Source organism: Anguilla anguilla, chromosome 10, assembly GCF_013347855.1.
Source record: "Anguilla anguilla isolate fAngAng1 chromosome 10, fAngAng1.pri, whole genome shotgun sequence".
In the NCBI taxonomy this organism is placed as follows: Eukaryota; Metazoa; Chordata; class Actinopteri; order Anguilliformes; family Anguillidae; genus Anguilla; species Anguilla anguilla.
The window spans coordinates 32,624,898-32,645,043 of NC_049210.1; the positions used below are offsets into that span (position 1 = coordinate 32,624,898).

A 20,146-nucleotide genomic window follows, 5' to 3' on the forward strand; every position below is an offset into this window, starting at 1 on the left:
AGTAATCCCTATTGTCACTGTTCAGGGAGCAATCATCTTTTCAGTTTGTCATATTCAGAAGAGGTCAAATAAATGTATTAGGCTGTGTTTGAAATATATGTTCTTGAATATGTCTTATTGAATTTGATACTAATATACATCATTTCTCTTTCCAGGAAAACCTCAGTGACAATAGAACAGGTGACACGCCTGTTTCCTAGAGCAATATGCCAGGGGTATGGTGCCACCACTTGGTAGTACCACATCACAAATTCCCACCGCAGTTATTCTTAACTCCGTGAACCATTCATTATTCTCTTGAGTCAAGGTGTGAGAAAGCAGGAATGCAAAGAGTGTGCCAGTAAACGTCAAGTTTGTTGCAGCAGTATGGTGGGAGCCATGAAGGGGAACAAAAAAGTACACATAGACTCTGGGAATTGGATTTAAGAGATTAATTTTGTGGTGTTACTTATTATAGTGTATGCTGGGTTACTTACTTATTATTGTGATCTGGGAGGTATTTCACGAAGCAGGATTACTGCACTGAGGAAAACCCGGAACTCTCCCAATGAAATCTAGAACATGGACTGAAGTAAAAACAGCTGTTCCGGGTTTTACTCAGCGCAGTTATCTAGCAAGCTCAGTAATCCTGCTTCGTGAAATACTTCTCTGGCGTCTCCACAATGTTTACTGCCTCTTATGGCGAGCTCCGCTCGAGCGATCGGAATGGGACAAATAGCACGTGTACTGGGCGTGTCTTGAAGGCACGCATCAGCAAGATGGTATCCAATAATCGTCCGATGACTACGAATATATTTGTTTGATGCAAATATATTCAAAACGTGCACTTCATTTTGTCTCCTATTGGACAACTCAGGTCTTTATCAACAAATCGGTTAAATGAAAGGCGGACAATGTTTCTTCTGGGTTCCGCCTACTTATTTTCAACCAGACCCCGGAAGCTTCGTTTTTAAAGGCACAGGCCAATTTTATGGGTGAGGGCGCAGAGGAAACAGCTGAACACAGAAAATCTCAGAGGGAGTAGACAGAAAAGAAGCGACTGGAGAAGGAAAGAGGAGACAGATCGGAGAAAAAGCGACCGAGGCTGAGCTACGGAACTTAACTGCGTTCAGCGTCCTTTGAATTGTTATTCTATCTTGTTAACTTAACGTACATGAACAAGGAAACATACGTTAGGTCGCTGAATTTAAATATAATTGCCGTGCAAATCGATTAGCCAGGTCCAGCTTGAAGAAACAACTCTGTGGACACGAAGGAAATGCTTGCTTAACCCTGTCGTTGCCAGATTGATTACTTGATGTCTACCTCGTAGCGGGTGAGTAGGTCGCTGGATAAACCCTAGCGAAACGCATTTATGTTGGCTAGCCTAATTAGCATAACTGTCGTTTATTAGATCTTGCTAACGTTTTCACTTTTCGGATTCTGTTCTGTTAGTTAACTAACATTAGCTTGCTAACGAGCCAGCAACATTGCAGTGGGCTGGTCGTAGCTAGCTCATATAGCCTGGTAGCTAGATCCACTATTTAATGCGATCACGTCACTTTAGTCTGATCGTATCATATTTTAATGAAAAGCCTCTAACACAATGTGAATTCCGAGGAAGCCCCTTGCAATTAACTCCTGTCGCTTCATTTTGCACAACAAGCTTCTATCTTTTGGGATAAAACACACTATATAGCTGTTCTACCTTTTTACAACATTTGGCATGTTTAAACGTGACAGTAGAGGTTAGCTATACGGTATTATTACAGTATCGTGCACCGAAGCGTGTAAGCTCTTGGCAGGGGGCGTTTCTGTGCTTTGTCTTGGATCCCTACTTCCTCCACGCTGAAATGAATTTTCTGACATTATCATTGTTTTCTTGGCTTTGTGACAGTTCTCTTTGTCCCTTATTTTCCATTTGAACTGAACAGTGCAGCACAATTTTTGATGGTCTGGGGCGTTTGATTAGGGCACATGGACGCGTGTGATGCAGGCTTTGTAAATACGTGCTTTGTAATGCACACTTAACTAGTCCTGTGCAGTGCATGGTTGTGCTCTTGGGTAGGGAGCAACCGTGGCTTAGCCACTTGTCCACACCTACCCTGAAGTTATTGTTCTCTAAAATGCAATTCAGTACAATAAGAATGAGTACAATAATGTGTTAATCACTCACTTATTCATACATATAGGTTTTATGAAGGAAAAATTGATGGATGGAGGGTATGCTGTCTAAATTATTAAAGCCTCATTGTCCAGTAAAGGAGATTATCAGCAGCATATTCTCAGCATTTGGTTGCTTTGCAGTGCTCTCTCCCCACCCCTTCTAAACACACGCTCACACACCCGCACGCACACACACACACACACAGTGATGCACACCCACTCCCCTCACTTACAGATTAGATTGTCACAGCACCAGCATATAAATTCTGTGGCAGCTACGCTTTGAAAACCAAGCTCTGCCATTTCTCCTGGGGGGGGGGGGGGGGGGGGGGGGGGGGGTCTGTTTAGCCTTGCCTTTGCACCATAAAATTATGCTGAGCTCATCAAATTCTGCTGGTTAAATGCTATATGTGACTTGTTTTCATGTTGACAAACCCTCTCTCACTATTGTCATATGTTGCCGACTGCGCCCCCTTAATTTGTATTGTTTTCAGTGAGTTATGATGTTCGGAGCTGATACTGTTGCACAGGCCTGTATGGTCAGCAGTCAGTGTCTCCAGATGCTTACAATGTCAAATGGAGGCTAATATCTGAAAATGGCTACTAAAGACAGCTTGTGGGTTCCATGTCTGTTATATTGATGTCCATTTGGGCTCTGACCCTCCATTTACATAGTCAGAGGTGATATTAAGTATGAAACGTGTACATTGTACTTGGAGGCGTGGTCTGCTACCAGTTTCCATAGCCAAGTGAACATGGATACATTATTTCTCCTCACTGGTATAGTATCTGGTTTAGACCTGTGCGCTTCATTTGCATTTATTCCTGGCTGTTTTTTTTTTAAATGAAGGGGGATGACACTGGAAATATTCATTTAGATACTTTCTCTGCCCTGGAGGTAATTAAGTTCAGTTTATCCAGTTTAGCATTACTGGCAGGGCATAGCATAGTAACATAAGAATGCCTGATGTCGAGAACAGGCTGTTCAGCCTATGCAGGCTCGTCGTTTTGCATAGGGAGTACCCAGCACTGTGTCAGACCTGGGCTCGAACACGCCAGGGGTTCTCTTCCTGTACTATGTCACAAGGTGAGCTATTTCACAAGCTGAAAATTGTATGCGTGTGGGGAAAAATGTCAGTCAGATCTGTCTGTGATTCTGTTACAGTTCACAGGCGAATAAAGTATCTCATAACTCGAGAATGGTTGCTTCATTGCGACTTTTGACCTTGGTGGGTGTAATGCTCTTGCCTTGAGTTCAATGGGCTTTAGTTAAGCATCAGTGGGCCAGTGCTGTAAGTCAATACTGTATTCATCTGAAGGGAATTCGTCTCTAGTGTCTTTGAGGCCACTTCCGCAGTCTTACAAGGGAGCTTGGTTGCACTGTATGGCAGCAACCACACATGCTTTGCCTTCAGATGTAGGCTCTTACCAGAGATAAGACAGTTGTGAAAACAGAGAGGGCCTCCACCAGTCAGAGAGTACATTGGTAACAACCAGCACAACAGTACAGATGGTATTGGTGTGTATGACCTAATACCCACAGAGAGCCCAGAAGAGCAGCCAGAATATATCCACCAATCATCATCATTCTTGTTCTATTGCATGTCACCACAGTACTCCATGATTGGTGGAGCTCTTCCTATCAGTAAAGTGATGTCACCCTATTCTATTATTCCTGATTCTGGCCTTCCTAGTCATTATGGGCTATAGCTATGCTGGATGTTTGTGGCTGGTATTCCAGGGAACAGGGAAGCAAATGTGTCAAATTGACTATGTGGAGAAGGACAGCTGCTTATCACCTCAAACTGTATTTTGCACTGATTGTTTTGATGGGAATTGGTTTCTGGATGGGATTTTTTTGGGTCCCCTTGATTGGGCGAAGTGGGTAATTTGTCAGAAGCTGTTTCCCCGGTTGCCTGGCTTACATGTTCAAAGGAATGAGATAAGCCTCTTCCAGAGTATTCAAAAGCACCTGCAAATTGCTCAAACTTTGGTTGCTGTCAACTGCAAGCTGTTAGGTTTTCGTCCAGAAATTAGCTAATTAGCTCAGTGCATGTATGTGGGCATACTTTCAGAAATTTTGATTGTGTGTGTGTATGCGTGCGTGCACACCTGTGTTCATCTGTGGATGTGTGTGTGTGTGGGTTTGTGTGTGTGTGTGTGTGTGTGTGTGTGTGTGTGTGTGTGCGTGCGCATGCCTGTGTTCGTCTGTGGATGTGTGTGTGTGTGTCTGTGTGTGTGTGTGTGTGTGTGTGTGGGTTTGTGTGTGTGTATGTGTGTGTGTGCTCTCCGCCCTCTGTGCCTTCTGAAAGCGTCGCATTAGTCAGAGATCGTTTTGTTTTTAGTAATTGTGGGTTTCGTTCAGCTGCCAGCATGGCATGATCTCAGCCATCAGTGGCGAGTAAATACAACCTGCTCTTCTGTGTCTTTAAATAGCGCCCTGTCCTTGGCCTGCAGCAGTGCAGTCCTCCGGCTGCCCTGGCCTCTCCGTGCTGCCCTCCGGCAGTCCTGACGTGCCCGATCTGGCCAAAACGAGTCTTTCGCGTGCCGTGGGGTTTGGGGCGTGGCCAGGTTTCAGAATCCATCCTGTCCTCCCTCCGAGCTGTGCTCGAGGAAGTGTGTCACAGTCTTTCTGAGTAGGATCTGATCCTGCTGCTGGAGGGTCAAATTCAGCCTGTGTGTGTGTGTGTTTGTGCCTGTGTGTGTCTGCCTGTGTGTGTGTGTGTGTGTGCGCGCGCGCGCGCCTGTGTGTGTGTGTTTGTACCTGTGTGTGTGTGCCTGTGTGCATGTGTGTGTGCACGTGACTGTGCATGTATTCAGTGCAGAAACTTTACATGGTATTTGTGGATCATCTGTCCTCCCTCCAAGCTGCGCTCGAGGAAGTGTGGCACAGCCTTTCCTATCTGATCCTGCTGCTAGTGGGTTGCATTCAACCTGTGTGTGTGTTTGTACCTGTGTGTGTCTGCCTGTGTGTGTGTGCCTGTGTGCATGTTTGTTCTTGTGTGTGTCTGCCTGTGTCTGTGTTTGTGTGTGTGTGTATGTGTTTGTCTGTGTGTCTGCCTGTGCGTGCGATTGTGGTGTATTCAGTGCAGAAACTTGAGAAATGAATGACTTGACATAAACGCATCTCGTTCCTCATTGTATTTCTGTGGAACAAAGCAAATGACTAAAGCGGACCTTTAATGAATTCGTGAAGAGACGGGGCTTGTTATTTGTGTGTGCAGGGTAACAGGCCTGTCTCTTAGGCTGAGAAACCGAAAGCACAGAGAAGAGGATCTCGCCTGTATAAACATAAATGTCAGAACAGTGCACTTGCCAAACCTGACATCACCGGTGTCCTTTGACCCGTTTGCCTACTGAGAAACATTTGGTTCAGTAACAAAAGACAGAGTGAAAATTAACTTTTTATTGTCTGATTGGAATTCATATTCTTTACACAGATGGGCCAGTGTTTTTTACACACGCACACACACACACACACACACACACACACACACACACAGGTTACTGGGGAAGCAGACTTGACTCAGGCCACTGTTGATTCTGTCCCACCAGCACCAGACTGAAGCACCCTGGGTAGTTGTAAGTGCTTAAAGGATAACACCAGTGATTTACATTTTTTCAGTATCCTCAATGTATCCAATGAAAATACCCAAACCCGAAAATGTTTCTGTCCAACCCTCTCTACTTTTAGACACCTCATATCTCATTTAGCGTTCAAACAGGAAAGCCATTTATTTCAGTTGTGCGCTGAAGTCATTAAATACATCTCCGAAAGACATATTTTAATTTTCAGAAAATGAAACCTATTATGGTGGTCAGTGTAGTTATTACCAGATTTACTTCAAAGCAGAGTAAATTGTTGATTTCAATGTACTAGGGTTAAGAATCTTGAAAACACACGCGTGTAGAAAGAAACTCTTGGTGTTTATGAGAAAAACACATTTTTCTCTGTGTCACAGTGACCTCCCATTTTGTATTTTTAGTGCCTTGCTTTGTATTTTCAGTACCACACCAAATTTCTGTCCACTAGGGATGGGCAGAAGTATTCAAGGGTAGGGGGTGGGTGGGATAAAATACTTCAAAAATTAATTAACGTGAATTAACATGTGTAGTTTCATCATTTATTATTACATGGCAACTTTAGCACTTTGTTGTTTTATGGGTAATGATGTTAGTTTCGGGAATCCTTGCTCTGCAGTCTGTAGCTATTTCTGCAGTGGTTGTGGCTTAAAATTGCTGTAATTTTCAACATCGTTGCCCACATGAAGGATTAAAACCTGATCAACACTGTTGTTCTTTGAAGGCAGTTGATGATTGTAAGCAATTTTGAGTGTTCAGTTACTTTGAAAATGACATCACAATCAATTCAAAGTCAAGTCAATAATTTATATCACATTAGAACTCCATATAAGGAGTTTTTCAGTTTTCAGTAATAAAATATGTTTTCCACTATATTTTCCAAAAAGTTTGTAATATACTACAATATAGGCCCATTCCATTTCCAAGAGGGTTGGGAGATTATGGGATTGTGACGGGCTTGATTAAGTTTGTCGAATCTTGCCAGTTATGGATATGGAAATAATTGCACGGCTTAGTTCGTCAATACCGCAGCGTAAACAGGTGATTACTGCCCCGCCCCTCAGATGCCTGATTCAGACCGCGGGTGATCAGGAGCCGCGGGCATCGGGGGTGATGGATGGATTTTTCACGCCAGTTGTGTTTGCTCTTTAATTGCACTCCAAGGTTTTTTCAGTCCCAGCCCTAATTAGAAAACGGCTCTAAATGTAAATCCCCTTACGGATAACGAGCAAAACATTATTAGTCTTGATTTCAGACTGTCAGCCAGTGGACCTATGGCCTATCTTGACACTTGCAATTGCAAGCATATACAGTGAGCTCCATAATGTTTGGGACATATTTTTTTCTTTATTTGGCTGTGTACTCTGCAATATTAGATTTGTAATGAAATGTTTTACTTGTGGTTAAAGTATAGATTCTCAGCTTTTTATTAAAGGGTATTATTATACATTTTGGTTTCACCAGATAGAAATGACAGCACTTTTCATACATAGTCCACCATTTCAAGGCACCATAATGTTTGGGACAAATGGTTTCCTAGTTGTTTCTGATGAGTTAGGTGTGTCCAATTGCTTCATTACTGCAGGTATGAGAGAGCTTTCATTATGTAGTTCTGATTCTAGCCCTTTGATTGCCTTTGGAGTCTGTTATTGGTGTTGGTCAACAGGACCAGAATTGTACAAATGAAAGAAATTCAAAGAAGCCATTATGAGGCTGAGAAATAAGAAAAAAACAGAGACATTGGCCAAACCTTAGGCTAACCAATATCAACTGTTCTGAATGTCATTAAGAAGAAAAAGAGCATTGGTGAGCTTAGTAATTACAAAGAGCCTGGTAAGCCAAAGAAGACTTAATTTTTTCATTGTACTCACAACATTGCAGTACACACACAGTGCTTTTCTGTTGTATTTTATTATAAACACATTCAAGCTAGTGCTCTTACTTTGTCCTTAGTCTACCTGAAACATCAGTGCTTTCAGTTTTGTGGCTGGATAAGGCCTGCCCTCGTTGTTTGCCCCCAAAGCTCAGCCAGTGCTCACTCTGCTCAAAGCAAGCCCTCCTCCTGCCAGGAAGAACAGGCAAGCCCCCTGCTTCCGGCCTAGCTATAATTATAAATAATAGTCACCATTTATATGGTGTTTGTAGACTAGGTGTCCTCTTGCGGTAGTATATATGGCTGTAATACATTTAAAAATACATGTTCCTTAAATTAGGGGCTGCTGTTTCTGCTTTTATAAAAAACACGAGTTGTGGTGCACTTAGGTATGAATAACATAGTTAGAGCCCCACTGCAAATCTATTTCTTAAAAACTCTGTGTGAGGACATCTAATTATAGGTGTGGTATGAATGAGCTTTGACATAAAATATTGAGGGCATTGAATCCCATTTAACCTGCTCTTGAATGTGATAACTGGGTGGTATGGCTTATCCTTGGTGTGTTATTCACAACCTGCAGCCTGGGGTATCGCACACACACACACGCGCGCGCGCACACGCACGCACACACATACAGTATATGCATGTACGCATGCACACACATACATACAGACACGCACACACAAATGCGCACACTCGCATACACAGACACATGCGCACACTCACACACACACGTCCATGCATGCACGCGTGCACATACATATAGACACACGCACATGCACACACACACATGCGCACTCATACACAGACACACGCACGCACACACACACACACACACACCATCCTTATCTCCATCTGCCAGGTCACGGGTAAGCTCTTCCGGCTCATATTTAAACAGCGTTCATGTGATCTGTTGGCCATCTTTACATCGCTCTCAGATACTAGAGATCTCCCCTTCCCCCTCTTTTTTCATCATTAAAACCATCAGCAGTGCCCATTACACAACGAAAGATTACACGCAAACCAACGTGAGATGGGACGCAACGCGCGGACCCGCAAGCCTCTCCGAGCCTGCGCGGCGGCGCGCCGAAGAGATTTACGACGGGCGCTCGCTAACGTCCGCCGTCCCCCACCCCTCTCCTCGGCGTCTCCCCGCGCTCGGGACGGCGGGCCCTCGGCCAGCGGCGTGATTTACGGGCGCTCCGCCCGTCACCGGCGAGGCTGACCGACGAAGCCGTTCCGCTCCCCGTTCGCTATCGATCGCCCCGCGTCGAGAGCCGGCTCCGCTAAGCGGCCCAATTAAAATCATAACGACGGCGATGCCGTTCTGTTTTTCTTTCTGTTTTATTTCCTTTTTTTATCCGCTCGATAGATTAATATAGCTCAACCGGGCCCACTTGCTACACCGGTCGGAAGCCGCGTTTACGAAGCCAAATAATTCGGACTGCGCCGTAAAAGAATGGGTTCTTTTTTTGGGAAGAGGAATTTTGGGAGCCGCCGCAGGGTCGAGGTGTGGACCGCACCGTGCGGGCCACGCTGGGGGGCCGTGGCTAGGGTGTCTGTCCCCGCCGAGACCCGCGGTAGCGATAGCGCGCGACGACGCGCCACGCGTACGCCGCGCGGTGGAAAACCGGCCTACGCTTTTTCGAGCCGCCCGACCGACGACGCGATGACGTTTCTCATCCGGCGAGAGGCGCCGTAGGGAGACGCGCGGTATAGCCGCTGAAGGTAGGCCCCGCCCCTTCATTACCGCTCGCCGGCGAAAGTCCTTCGACGAAAGTCAGGCCGGCCTCTGTGTCAGCGAGGCTCCCCCGTGCGCCGGGGTTTCGAACGGAAAGGCGTCGCTTACGCGGGTTTTAGTTTTCTGTGGAGGGCTTTGTCGTGTTGCAGTAAAGCGTGCTTCGGTCACGGCTGCGTAATTCCAGAACTGCGAGCTGACCTGGCACGGCCGTCTCTGGGCCAGTGCACGTTAAAAGCTCTGTCATTTCACGCTAGCGAATTCGTTCCTTTTTTTTGACAGAACGGAAAAGAGGAACAAGAACAAGCTTTCAAGCAGTTTACCCAAGTGTGCAGTGCACATAGATTATTTTAAAGGTTGTGCAAACACACACACACACACACACACACACATACACATAGACACATGCAAAAAGAATGCCCTACCCCACAACTGTACTAGGGTTAAGAATTTTGAAAATGCGGAAAGAACATGGTGTTGATGAGAAAAAAAGGTTTTTGCCTGTGTCACAGTGACCTCCCATTTAGTATTTTTTGGGCATTGCTTTGTATTTCAAGGTTGCAAAAACTGAGCATAGCATACATACACACACACTCACGCTCTCACTCACACACACACACACACACACACACACTCTCTCTCTCTCACACACACGCACACACACACTGCGATGAGGAGAAAGGAATGTGGAGAACGGGTGGGGGGGGCGGGGGGGGAGGCTGCTTCCTGTGGCTGACCGGACTGCCAGTCACGATGAACCCAGCTCATGTTCTCCCCGGAACATTCCGGTCCCTGGCATGGCATTAGAGCCCAGAACTGCAGTGTGCAGACCAACACCAGTCACACACAAGCAGAAAGGACCTCGCTGGCAGTTTGCTCCCACAGCCAATCAGGTGTAAATCAACAGTTATTCACCTTACCCCTCCACTGCAGCACAGTCAAACTGGTGAGTGTTACTAGTGCACTGTGTTATTTTCAGTTTTTTTTTTTAAAAAAAAAAGGAAAATGGGCACTTTTTAACCAGCGCCTTCCTCTGCAGTTACGCTTCATATCATACTCGAGTAATTTCATAACTCACGAATCGTGATTTCAGAGCCAAACTTCTTTGTTTTGCCGTGCGCTTATTTTTAATTGTCGGAGTGCAGGCGCCAGACCTTTGGCAGCGTCTGCTAGTTTGGTTAGCGGTGCGCGTTGCTGGGCGGAGGGAAGCGGCCCGGGCTCGGAGGATAGCGCGCGCGTTTGAAGTCGCCGATGAAGAGGAGAGCGCTGGCGAGGCGCTGGCCGTTTGATGTTCCGGCCGCGGCCTCGCTCTCTCCGCGGTGAACGAGCCGAGCCCGGGAGATAACTTTTTTCGATGTTTGAAGACGTCGACGGTGGAAACCGGCCTTTAATTCACGCTGCGATGCGCCATTCTACCCAGTGTGCGCAGCCGCGCGGTCCGGCGTGTTTTTAAAAAAATTTTATTTCGGGAATGTTTTCATTGCCCGTTCGGGAGAGCCTTGGGTCACGTTCCCACACTTTCGCTGGACCGACGGGGGGGCTCTGCGGTCCTGTGAGGCGGCGCGGTCCAGCGGGTGTCCGTAAACGCGGTCGCGGTCGCTCGCGGCGAGAGCGCTGGAAGGAGGGCCGTTCTCTGCAGCCGACCACGGCTCCTCCTGACCGCGTTTCTCGGGTCGGGAGTCGACCGCGTCTCTTCAGCCCTCGGCCTGTCGCTCCCGCGCGTCCGACGGTCGGATCGACCGCGGCGGAGCGCTGCTTCCGTGGCTCTGGTCTTCCCGCTAAGCGGGACCTTCCTTCTTGCGTCTGGTTCTGTTACCCGAGATGAGACTGGAAGATGCGCGGTGGCCTGACGGGTTCAGTGGCTTCTCGCCCCGCCCCTGTCCTGCCCCGCCCCTGTCCTGCCCCGCCCTGTCCTGCCCCGCCCCTGTCCCTTCTGTCCTGTCCCTGATTGGAGGGGCTATCCTTCCCCTGTGGGTAGGATGCAGTGTTTCGGTTGCGTTCTGGTCTGTGGCCTCGCCGGCTGCATTGAGCACAGTTTTGCAGCTTGCCTTGGCTCTTGGCGATGACTGCAGTGTACTGGCGGAGGTGCGTGCGTGTGTGTGCGCGTGCGTGTGTGTGTGTGTTACGCGTGTGTGTGCGCATGTGTGTGTGTTACGCGTGTGTGTGCGCATGTGTGTGTGTTGTGCGTGCGTGTGCATGCATGTGCGTGTATGTGTGTGTGTGCATGCGTGTACATGGTCTGTGTGTTTGTGTATGTGTGTGTATGTATTTATGTAGGGTTTGTGTGTGTGTGTGTGGGGGGGGTTGACTGCAAACATTGTATTGTATTACCTGAATAACTGTGATGTTTACTGCCATATACTCAGTTATTTATTAACCTACAGCATCACTTTAATGTAAGAAAGCAATTTAGTATCGTTGAGCTGGGAAAATAAACCGTGTTGTAAATCCTGGATTTATCTGTCTTTAACCCCATGAGCTGGATGAGGGAGTGTTAGGGGGAGCGAGGGGGGGGGGGGGGGTCAGGTGTTAGCAGGTGGAATCACGTAGGTTATGATTTAAACTTAAGCTGTGACTTTCAACTGACTTTCAGGTAAGAGTCAAAAAGGCTTAAAAAGTCCTTGAAAAAGCTCAGGTAACCATGAAAAGATGAAGCGTTAATCACACAACGAGTGCATTTTACAAAGTGCTTTCTCGGTTCAGCGAACGTGAGAGAGCTGTTGTACTGTTGTGGCGGAAACGTACTTTTCCTTCTGCTGCTGTTTGAACTTGTGCTAAAGTAGAGCCCTGCTTTCTTCTGTTTTGAGCTTTGTGGTCCTCTTTGATGTGAAACTTGCCGATTTTTTTTCCACTGTTTTCTGTATCAGAGTACTGCCCTAGTCTAACCCCGCCCACAGAACCCCTCGGAGGGGTCACGCAAGGTCCCCGCGTCGGTTTTGATAACACTACGTGTCCTTAATTACCGCTTTGCCTCCCTCACTCTCTCTCCTGCTCCCTCCTCTTTATCTATCTCTTAGGCCCTTCGTCTCGCCCTTTCTGTGTCGTTCTGTCTGTGTCTCGCTTTCCTTCTCTCTCCCCCTCTCCTTTTCTCACTCCCTCTCTCTTTCTTCCCTCTCTTTTTCTCTCTCTGTCCCTTTCTCTCCCTTTCTCATTCCCTCTCTATTCCCTCTATTTTTATTTCTCCCAGCCCCTCTCATACTCCCTGTTTTTCTCTCTCGCCATCTCACACTTTCTCACTCCCTCTGTCTCCTCTTTTATCCTCACTCCCTGTCCCTTTCTCTCCCTTTCTCATTCCCTCTCTTTCTTCCCTCTCTTTTTTATTTTTCCCAGCCCCTCTCACACTCTCTGTTTTTCATCTCTCCCTGTCCCTTTTCTTTCCCTTTCTCATACCCTCTCTTTCTTCCCTCTCTTTTTTATTTTTCCCAGCCCCTCTCACAGTCTCTGTTTTTCCCTCTCCCTGTCCCTTTCTCCTCTTCTCTCCGTCTCTCTGTCGGGGGCTTCAGACAGATCAAACGGATAAGCGGGGTTCTCTCTGCTCCTCTGCGCTGGCGGCACTGTTTTCTCTGGCTGTGTTTCAGCGGGGGACGCGTGAGAAGTTTTTACCCCCCCAAACCGGAGCACCCGACAGGTCCAAACTTTTCCTCGGGAAGCGACTTACTTTTCACACCGTTGTGTTTTTAGTATCTCCTTGACACTGGTCACCTGGTTGAAAATTAACCAGTGAAAATATCAGAAAGATGGGGGGGGGGGGGGGAAGAGGGATGCAGGTGGCGTTTTCCTGGGAAGTTCTCTTTCCGCAGAACGGAGGGCGCCGTCGGTGTGTGAGGAGTCGGGGCCGTTCCCTAGCGAAACGCGGGTTCGGTTCTCCACACAATCTGAGAGTTCGGAGTTCGGTTCTGAGCGCCGGGCCGGGTTAACCGGGCCTGCGTCCGGTCGAGCGGCCTCGGTCCGAGTTTTGAACAGGGCCGCGAAGCCCGGCGTGGCGGTTTGGAAAAGGGGAAGAGGGGAAGCGGAGGGTGCGGTTAAAGCCCCGCCCGGTTATGCGCCAAAACTCGCCGGGTCGCCCACGCTGACCGCCCGTGGCCGCTGACCCACCCCCACCCCACCACACCCCACCCTCCATATGCCCGATTACGGAGGGATTTTTCCTGCGCCTGTACACACCTTTAATCCCCTCCCCCACGTTCGCCGCACGGTCGCATCGCCTCGAACGTGACCGCGTCTCCTTACGATTGCACCCGTTCGCATCGTATCAGACCGGCCTCCCTAATTAGGGGTCGGACCGGCAATAAACGGTCACAAAGCCGGTCCGCGTTTGCGGCGGTCTTTAGAAAGGGGACGAGGACAACGAGCGGCTTTCAGTTCCTTCCTTCCAGAGTTGAACTTCATTGTGGCCAGATTCTGAGAAAGTTCTGGAAAAAAAGGGCCCCGGTCTGTCATTGCTCTGTGAAGTCAGATGGGCTTGTTTTTCTGTCTTTGGGTGTTTCGGATTGTTCTTGTTCCTGGAGATTTCTGTTTGTGTTTACTGCAGAATGCACCAGCTGGCTGGCCCTCGCGTGTTTAGTCTGCATGGCATTGTTCACACGATTGTGTTCAGGGCTCGCGTTCTCGAGTTGCTGTATTAGTTCCGTGTGTCAGTGTGTGTGTGTGTGTGTGTGCGTGTGTGTGGGACGCTCACCATAGAAGGAAGTAGGAACAGTAGTTGAGTAAGTACAGAATGTGCAGATATTTCTATAGAAGTGTGTGTGTGTGTGAGTGTACTTGTGCGTACATGTGTCTGGGGAGTGAAGATACCGTTCCTTCCTGCTCTGTGTTCCAAGCTGCATTTAGATTCACATAATCAGGGGGCGGAACTAAAGGGGGCTGGGCCGCACCCACAAAATGCCATATATGGAAGAAAGAGACAGCCCTTAAAGGCACAGCACATAAATCTGTGGAGGTCTGTGTTTAATTAATGTGCTTCTCAGTAATAATACTATGTTGGAGAAAGTAATAACAGCAGCAGTTGTCCATTGTCTGCTTGTATAAAGTGTGAACTGCTATAATGGTGCTATTAAGCTTCATGTACAAAAGGGATAGGAAGTAATTGATTTTATTGGCTTAAAGGATTGGCTGTAGAAATGCAAGGGTCTGAGCTGGCTGCAGTATTGTGTCTCTTTCCCTCTCCCTCTCTCTCTTCCTCTCTCTGCTCTAGTACATAAATCATACGTAAGCACCGAGCAGAGGCTGTCACCATACGATAGTGAAAGTTCTGCATATGTCACGAGCTGCACGGTGCAAGCGTCCGTACGCACGCTCAGCTGTCGCGCCGCGTCCTCTGCCCCCAAGCTCAAACGGCTCGACCGAAAACGACGACGACGACCCGGCCCCGATTTAAAAACCCCACCTGTCTCTCATTTGCACACAGATGGGAGGAAATGCCCACGCACGCTTAACAGCGCAAAAAAAGGAAAACCAGTCCCCTCTCCCCCCCTCCCCCACCTCCTCTCCCCTCCCCTCCCCACACTGGGCGAATACAGATGAAGTTTTGCGAGCGCTCCTCTGAGCCGCCGACTCTCTGGGTGTGGAGTTCTGGGATCCGGGAATATGAAGTCCCAGCGTTCTCGGTGTGTGGAGCGGGGGGGGGGGAGGGGAGGGGCGGGTAAGGGGGTGGACCCCCAGATTAAGGACCAGGGGCATGTGCTGGCCTCTCCATTCTCCGCGTGCCTGTCCCGCCTCTGCTGCGGAACGCACGCGTTACCGCCGCCGATGTCCTGCGGAACAGGCAGAGCAGGTGGGCGGAGACTTCGCCGCTTGACTGACTGCAACCTCCCCAACCCCCCCCCTCCCACCCCGGCCAATGGGGGCAGAGCCCCCGCGGCCAGCCCACGTCCCCCGGCCAATCGGACGCCTCGGGCCCGCTCTCCCCCCCCCCCCCCCCCCCCCACCACCACCACCACCACCACCACCCCCCACCCTTCTTGTGTGTGTTCAGTGCTGACAGAGCAGGCTTGCATTTATCAGCTGGTTGGAAATCAGCTGAAAGGGCAAAGTGGAGTTGCAGCCGGTGAGAGAGCGAGAGCGAGAGAGAAAGAGAGAGAGAAAGAACAAGAGAGAAAGAGGTACCCAAGGAGAGAAAGAGAGAGAGGGGCTGATTGAAAGTGAAAAAGATAGAGTGGGAGGGAAAGGGGGGGAGAAAGACTGCCTCTGTGAACTGCTTTCATTGTATACTGGCTGAGGGGGAAACGGAGCGAGAGAGAGAGAGAGAGAGAGAGAGAGAGAGTAGGCTGGTGAAGTGTGTGCATGCGTTTGTTCCTCTGTGTGTGTGTGTGTGTGTGTGTGTGTGCATGCGTGTGCTTGTGTGTGTGCGTGCATGTGTGTGTGTGTGTGAGAGAGAGAGAGAGAGCTGGGAATACCAGAATAGCAGAGCAGGCTCTAAATTACCGACAGCCCGGGCTGGTGAATGCATTTCGGGAGGCCTCTCTCTGAGCAGCGTTTCTCTTAACATCCTTTTTAGGGAAGCGACACCCAGCTGCCAGCCCAACGCTTTCAGCCCTTCAGCCAGAGAGGAGGAGGAGGAAAGGGGGGGGGGGGCGAGGAAGAGACCAGAACTGGGGGAGAAATAGCCCAAAACCATCTGTAACAGGAGGGAGTGGCGGAGCAGAGGAAGAGACAGAGAGAGAGAGCGAGTGTGAGAGAGAGAGAGAGAGCGAGAGGGGCGTTTTCGATTCTTTAAGGAAGGTAAGTCAGTCGTGCTGTCGTGTGGTGAATGGGTGCGTGACGAATCTTATAGAAATGAAAGAGAGTTCTTTTTCTAGAAGAGGGTGGAGGGGAACAGTATGATTATGTTATGTGTCTGTGTTTGTGTGTGTGTGTGTGTGTGTGTGTGCTGATCGAGAGATGAATAGAGAGTGAGGCTCCCTTTCAAAGGAGCAAAACAGTAGCTCCCCCCTCTCCCCCGTCTAATCTAGCTCAGCTTAGGCCTAAATCAGTCCAGACTTTCACTCCTCTCTATCTCTCTCTCTCTCTCTCTGTTTCTCTCTCTATCTCTCCCTGTCTCTCTCTTTCTCATGTTTCTCACTCTCTCTCTGTCTCACTCTGTCTCTCTCTCTCTGTTATTCTCTCTCTCTCTGTCTTTCTCCCTCTGGCACTCTCTCTCTCAGTTGTGGGGTGTTAGCGTGTTTGTTGGGAGCATGCCCCCCCCCCCCCCCTTCCACAGAGGACATTGCTGTTGGTCCCATGTTGTTTCCACGATCTTCATTTCGGTGCATTAGCATCAGGTTTTTGGGGTTTACCTTCTCTGGCCTGCAGGTAGCAGGAGAAACAGTGACAGGCACCTGCATCCTGTCCTCAGTGACTCAGTGTGTGTGTGTGTGTGTGTGTGTGTGTCTGTGTCTGTGTCTCTGTGTAGAAGACTGAAACCTTGTCTCAGGTTTCAATACTTTTGACTGAAAGACACCGAAAGTTCCAGCTGCAGTCTGCACGTGCGGGTGGGTGTTCTTCTGTGGGGATCGTGGACTGTGGTGTTGAGGTGGGGTGGGTGTAGAGCTGGATACAGGGGCCTGATTGCACACCGGGTGGGGGCGGGGGGGGGGGGGGGGGGGGGTTGGGGGAGTCCTGCTCTGTGTATTTTTCACAGTAAAGCCCCCTGATCTCACCTCTCACCCGGGTTCCTGGAGGCGGGACAGCCCTGAGCTGTGGGCCACACTCCTAATCCAATCACAGGCTCAGCAGGTTGTGACGGGCGCCCGGTTCAGTCCGTGTCCTGACACCTGTGGTAGGGAGTGGTTAGCCCTGCCTAGCAACCAAGGATGCACCATGACAACTCCCCCACCCCCAAACCCCACATGTTCACTTACTTTCGTCAAACAGAGAGGCTAACGAGAGCTCCCTAAATATGTCTCCCAAATCAATTTCCCTTACTTTGGGGTTTTTTTTTAAAATCCCCCATTCATTTTTGACATCACCTGTACAGCACAGTGCATAAATATTTGCACAGTGAGACATTTGGACGGTGACAATTTTGTTGTTTTGGTTCTGTACTCCTGCACGTTGGATTCGACATGGAACAGTGAATGTGAGGTTAAAGTGCAGATGGTCAGCTTTCATTTGAGGGTATTTGCATCCACGTCAGGTGATTCGTGTAGGAATTAAAGCCCTTTTTCATACGTAGTCCCCCCATTTTAGGGGAGCAAAAGTAATTGGTCAGGTTAAGATAATCTGAAATAAAGTCAACATAGGCTATTTAGTGCTTAGTTGCAAATATTTTGCATTTGATGACTGCCTGAAGTCTGTGACCCATAGACATCACCAGGCACTGGATATCAGCACTTTAACCTCATATTAATTGTTTCATTTCAAATTCAATGTGCTGGAGTACGGAAATAAAAACAACAAAAGTTGTGTCACCGTCCAAATACTTATGCACAGCACCCATCCAAAGGCCGTGGCGAGTGACGGACAGGGCTAAAAATTCAGAGGAACGGGATCCTCCTCGTTAAAAAGTTTATAGACCGCCTGTGCTTCCTGTGAACACGGTTTACAGCCGTCAAAACTACATTCACAGCACGAATCACGAGCGTTAAATCGGAAATGGAGTAAACCGAATTCCTCGTGGCCTTCCTTATAAACATCGTGAGAGCTGAGCCGATGCTGAACGTTTTTTTTTTCCGCATTTAATTTCACGTCTTCAGCCAACAGGAATCTGATCTGAAACACAGAGCGTGTTGTGCTGACCAGCTTGCTTCACCCTTACGTAGCACTGAGTCGGTTGTTATTCATCAGCTGCTGTTTTCCACTTTGTCAGTTGATGCGGAGTGGAGCGGTCGCCAGATCTCTAACCTCTGCCCCGGCGTGCAACTCCACACCGTGCCATCCGCCCTGTTAACCTTTTACAACCCGGCCCCTTGCGAAAGAGGTGGTAAAGTCCTGACGGAGGCAGATACCCCCATCCCCCACCCCCCCCGCAAATGCGCCTGGAGGTTCTCCCCCACCCCCCCCCCCCCGCCCCTCCCCCCACCCTCTGACTTCCTGTCACCTCCTCGCACCTCCTCACCTGTCGTAGAGAGAGTTTGAGGTGAGCCAGAGGGTTAGCGAGTGGCACGTGCCTGGACAGATGCCAGCATACGCTAGAGTGTGTAGTCCCCTGCCCGGAGGCTGCAGCGATTAATGTATTCATTTTTTTCTAAAGCACCGGTCCCAATCTCTTTTTTTTTTGAGCAGGGCCAGCTCTAAGCACAGGTGACACGGGCGGGGGGCTCCTAGGGCACAGTTCAGTTTGCCTTGGGGAGGGGTTGATGCCAAAGGAGGGGAAAAAATATGAAGAAAAATGAACGTGTTACGTCTATGGTTGTCACCCGCTGCTGCCGCAACCCCCCCTCCCCACCCCTCAGGCTGATGGGGTGGGGAGGGGGGGCTCAGTGTGGCCTAAGGCAGCCAAAGGCTACAGCAAAGCTTGATTTTGACCATATGCCCCCCCCCCCCCCCCCCGCCCTCCCCCCGAGCACTCCCCTGTGCCTGGCCCTGCTTAGAACCTCCACCAGACCTTCTGTGGTCCTCTCCTGCTCCAGTTCTTAACTGCAGGGGCTCCGGTCGCTGCTTCGCTGTTCGGAACATCCGCTGGCGCCGTCCTGCGCTCTGTCAGGCCTCATAAACGACTCGCGGATGATGCATCCAATCGGAATGTTTCCGGCGGTCACCGGGGCGACGCAGAGCTAACGTTGAGAACACTACGCTCAGTGTGCGCCGGGCCTCTGTTAATCTATCACGTCTCCATGGCGATGAAGAGAGAGCTTGGGTGGTGTTTAGAAGGCACAGAGAATGGGTGGGGCAGAGGGGGGGGGGGGGGTGGAGGGGGGGGTGTAGGACGCCCGTTCGTTGTCGTGAGATGGGAAGGGCAAGATTCTGACGTTATGCCAAGCAAAGCATGTTTTTCACGCAGGGCTTGTGTGCGTGGGTGTGGGGGTATGCGTGTGGGTGTGTGTGTGTGTGGATGAGTGTGTGCTTTTTTTTGTTTTTGCATGTGTGTTTATCTTGTCTTGGTGGCCTCATCCTTTTCCTGCTGGAAATGTTGGTGACAGTTTTACATTGTCAGATCTGGGCACCAGTCGTAGAAAACTTTCTGATATTGATTGTAGATTATGGCTTCCAGAATGTTCTGGCAAAAATGTGACTCGCTTCACCTTGCTGAGAGACTCAATTGTAGCCATCTTGACCAAAATAAGAGTCTCTTCTGAGCCTTTTCCCAAATACTGTTTGGCCAACATTCATCAACCGTCTCTCCTGTCGTTCATGATCTGTGTTGTTGGCTCCAGAAAGAAATGCCTATCAGCTGTTATAGTGTAACTGACTAAGACCTACCTGAACTCCTGACCTTTGACCTCTGAAACTGTCAACTAGGACTGCCTTAACTGCGAGCTGAGGTGGAGACCCAACAAGATAAGAGACAGTCTGTTGAATGGTGGAAATGGGTCATGCCCTTCAAACGCTTAACCACCACCAAAGAAGCATAGTTAACCCCCACCCCCACCCCGCACCCCCTCCGTTCCCCATCCCAACGCCTTCGGAAGGTTTGAATTTCCATGTGGCAACTGTTTTTTCAGCTTTAATATTGCCGGTGAAATCCGAGAAGCTGTTTCGAACATTTATGCCCATTTTTGCACGCTTTTCCAGCGTGCCCTTGCTTATTTTTACGCTTTTAATTTGACACATTTATAACGGGCCGCAGCGTTTTAAAACACCTTTATTTCTCCCACCTGCGCCATTATCTGGGGGTGGTTGCGCGAGATGGCCACTCAAGGCCGAGTCTAAATTAGGAATGAGAGCAG

At 49.1% G+C, this 20,146-nt stretch overlaps 1 protein-coding gene across 6 annotated transcripts in view; it reads left to right on the forward strand.

The window, feature by feature from the left end:
• Nucleotides 1-941: 941 nt before the first annotated feature.
• Nucleotides 942-20,146, forward strand: part of LOC118206502 (pollen-specific leucine-rich repeat extensin-like protein 1) — a 35,989-nt gene continuing 16,784 nt past the window's right edge. The window contains exons 1-2 of one of the 6 annotated variants that reach the window (XM_035379282.1): nucleotides 942-1,315; nucleotides 15,838-16,061. The gene's annotated coding sequence lies outside the window, so the exon portion shown is untranslated. Of the gene's footprint in view, nucleotides 1,316-10,106; nucleotides 10,288-15,332; nucleotides 15,443-15,837; nucleotides 16,062-20,146 lie in introns of those variants that run through there. The other 5 variants (XM_035379284.1, XM_035379285.1, XM_035379286.1 and 2 more) reach the window with 5 other exon arrangements.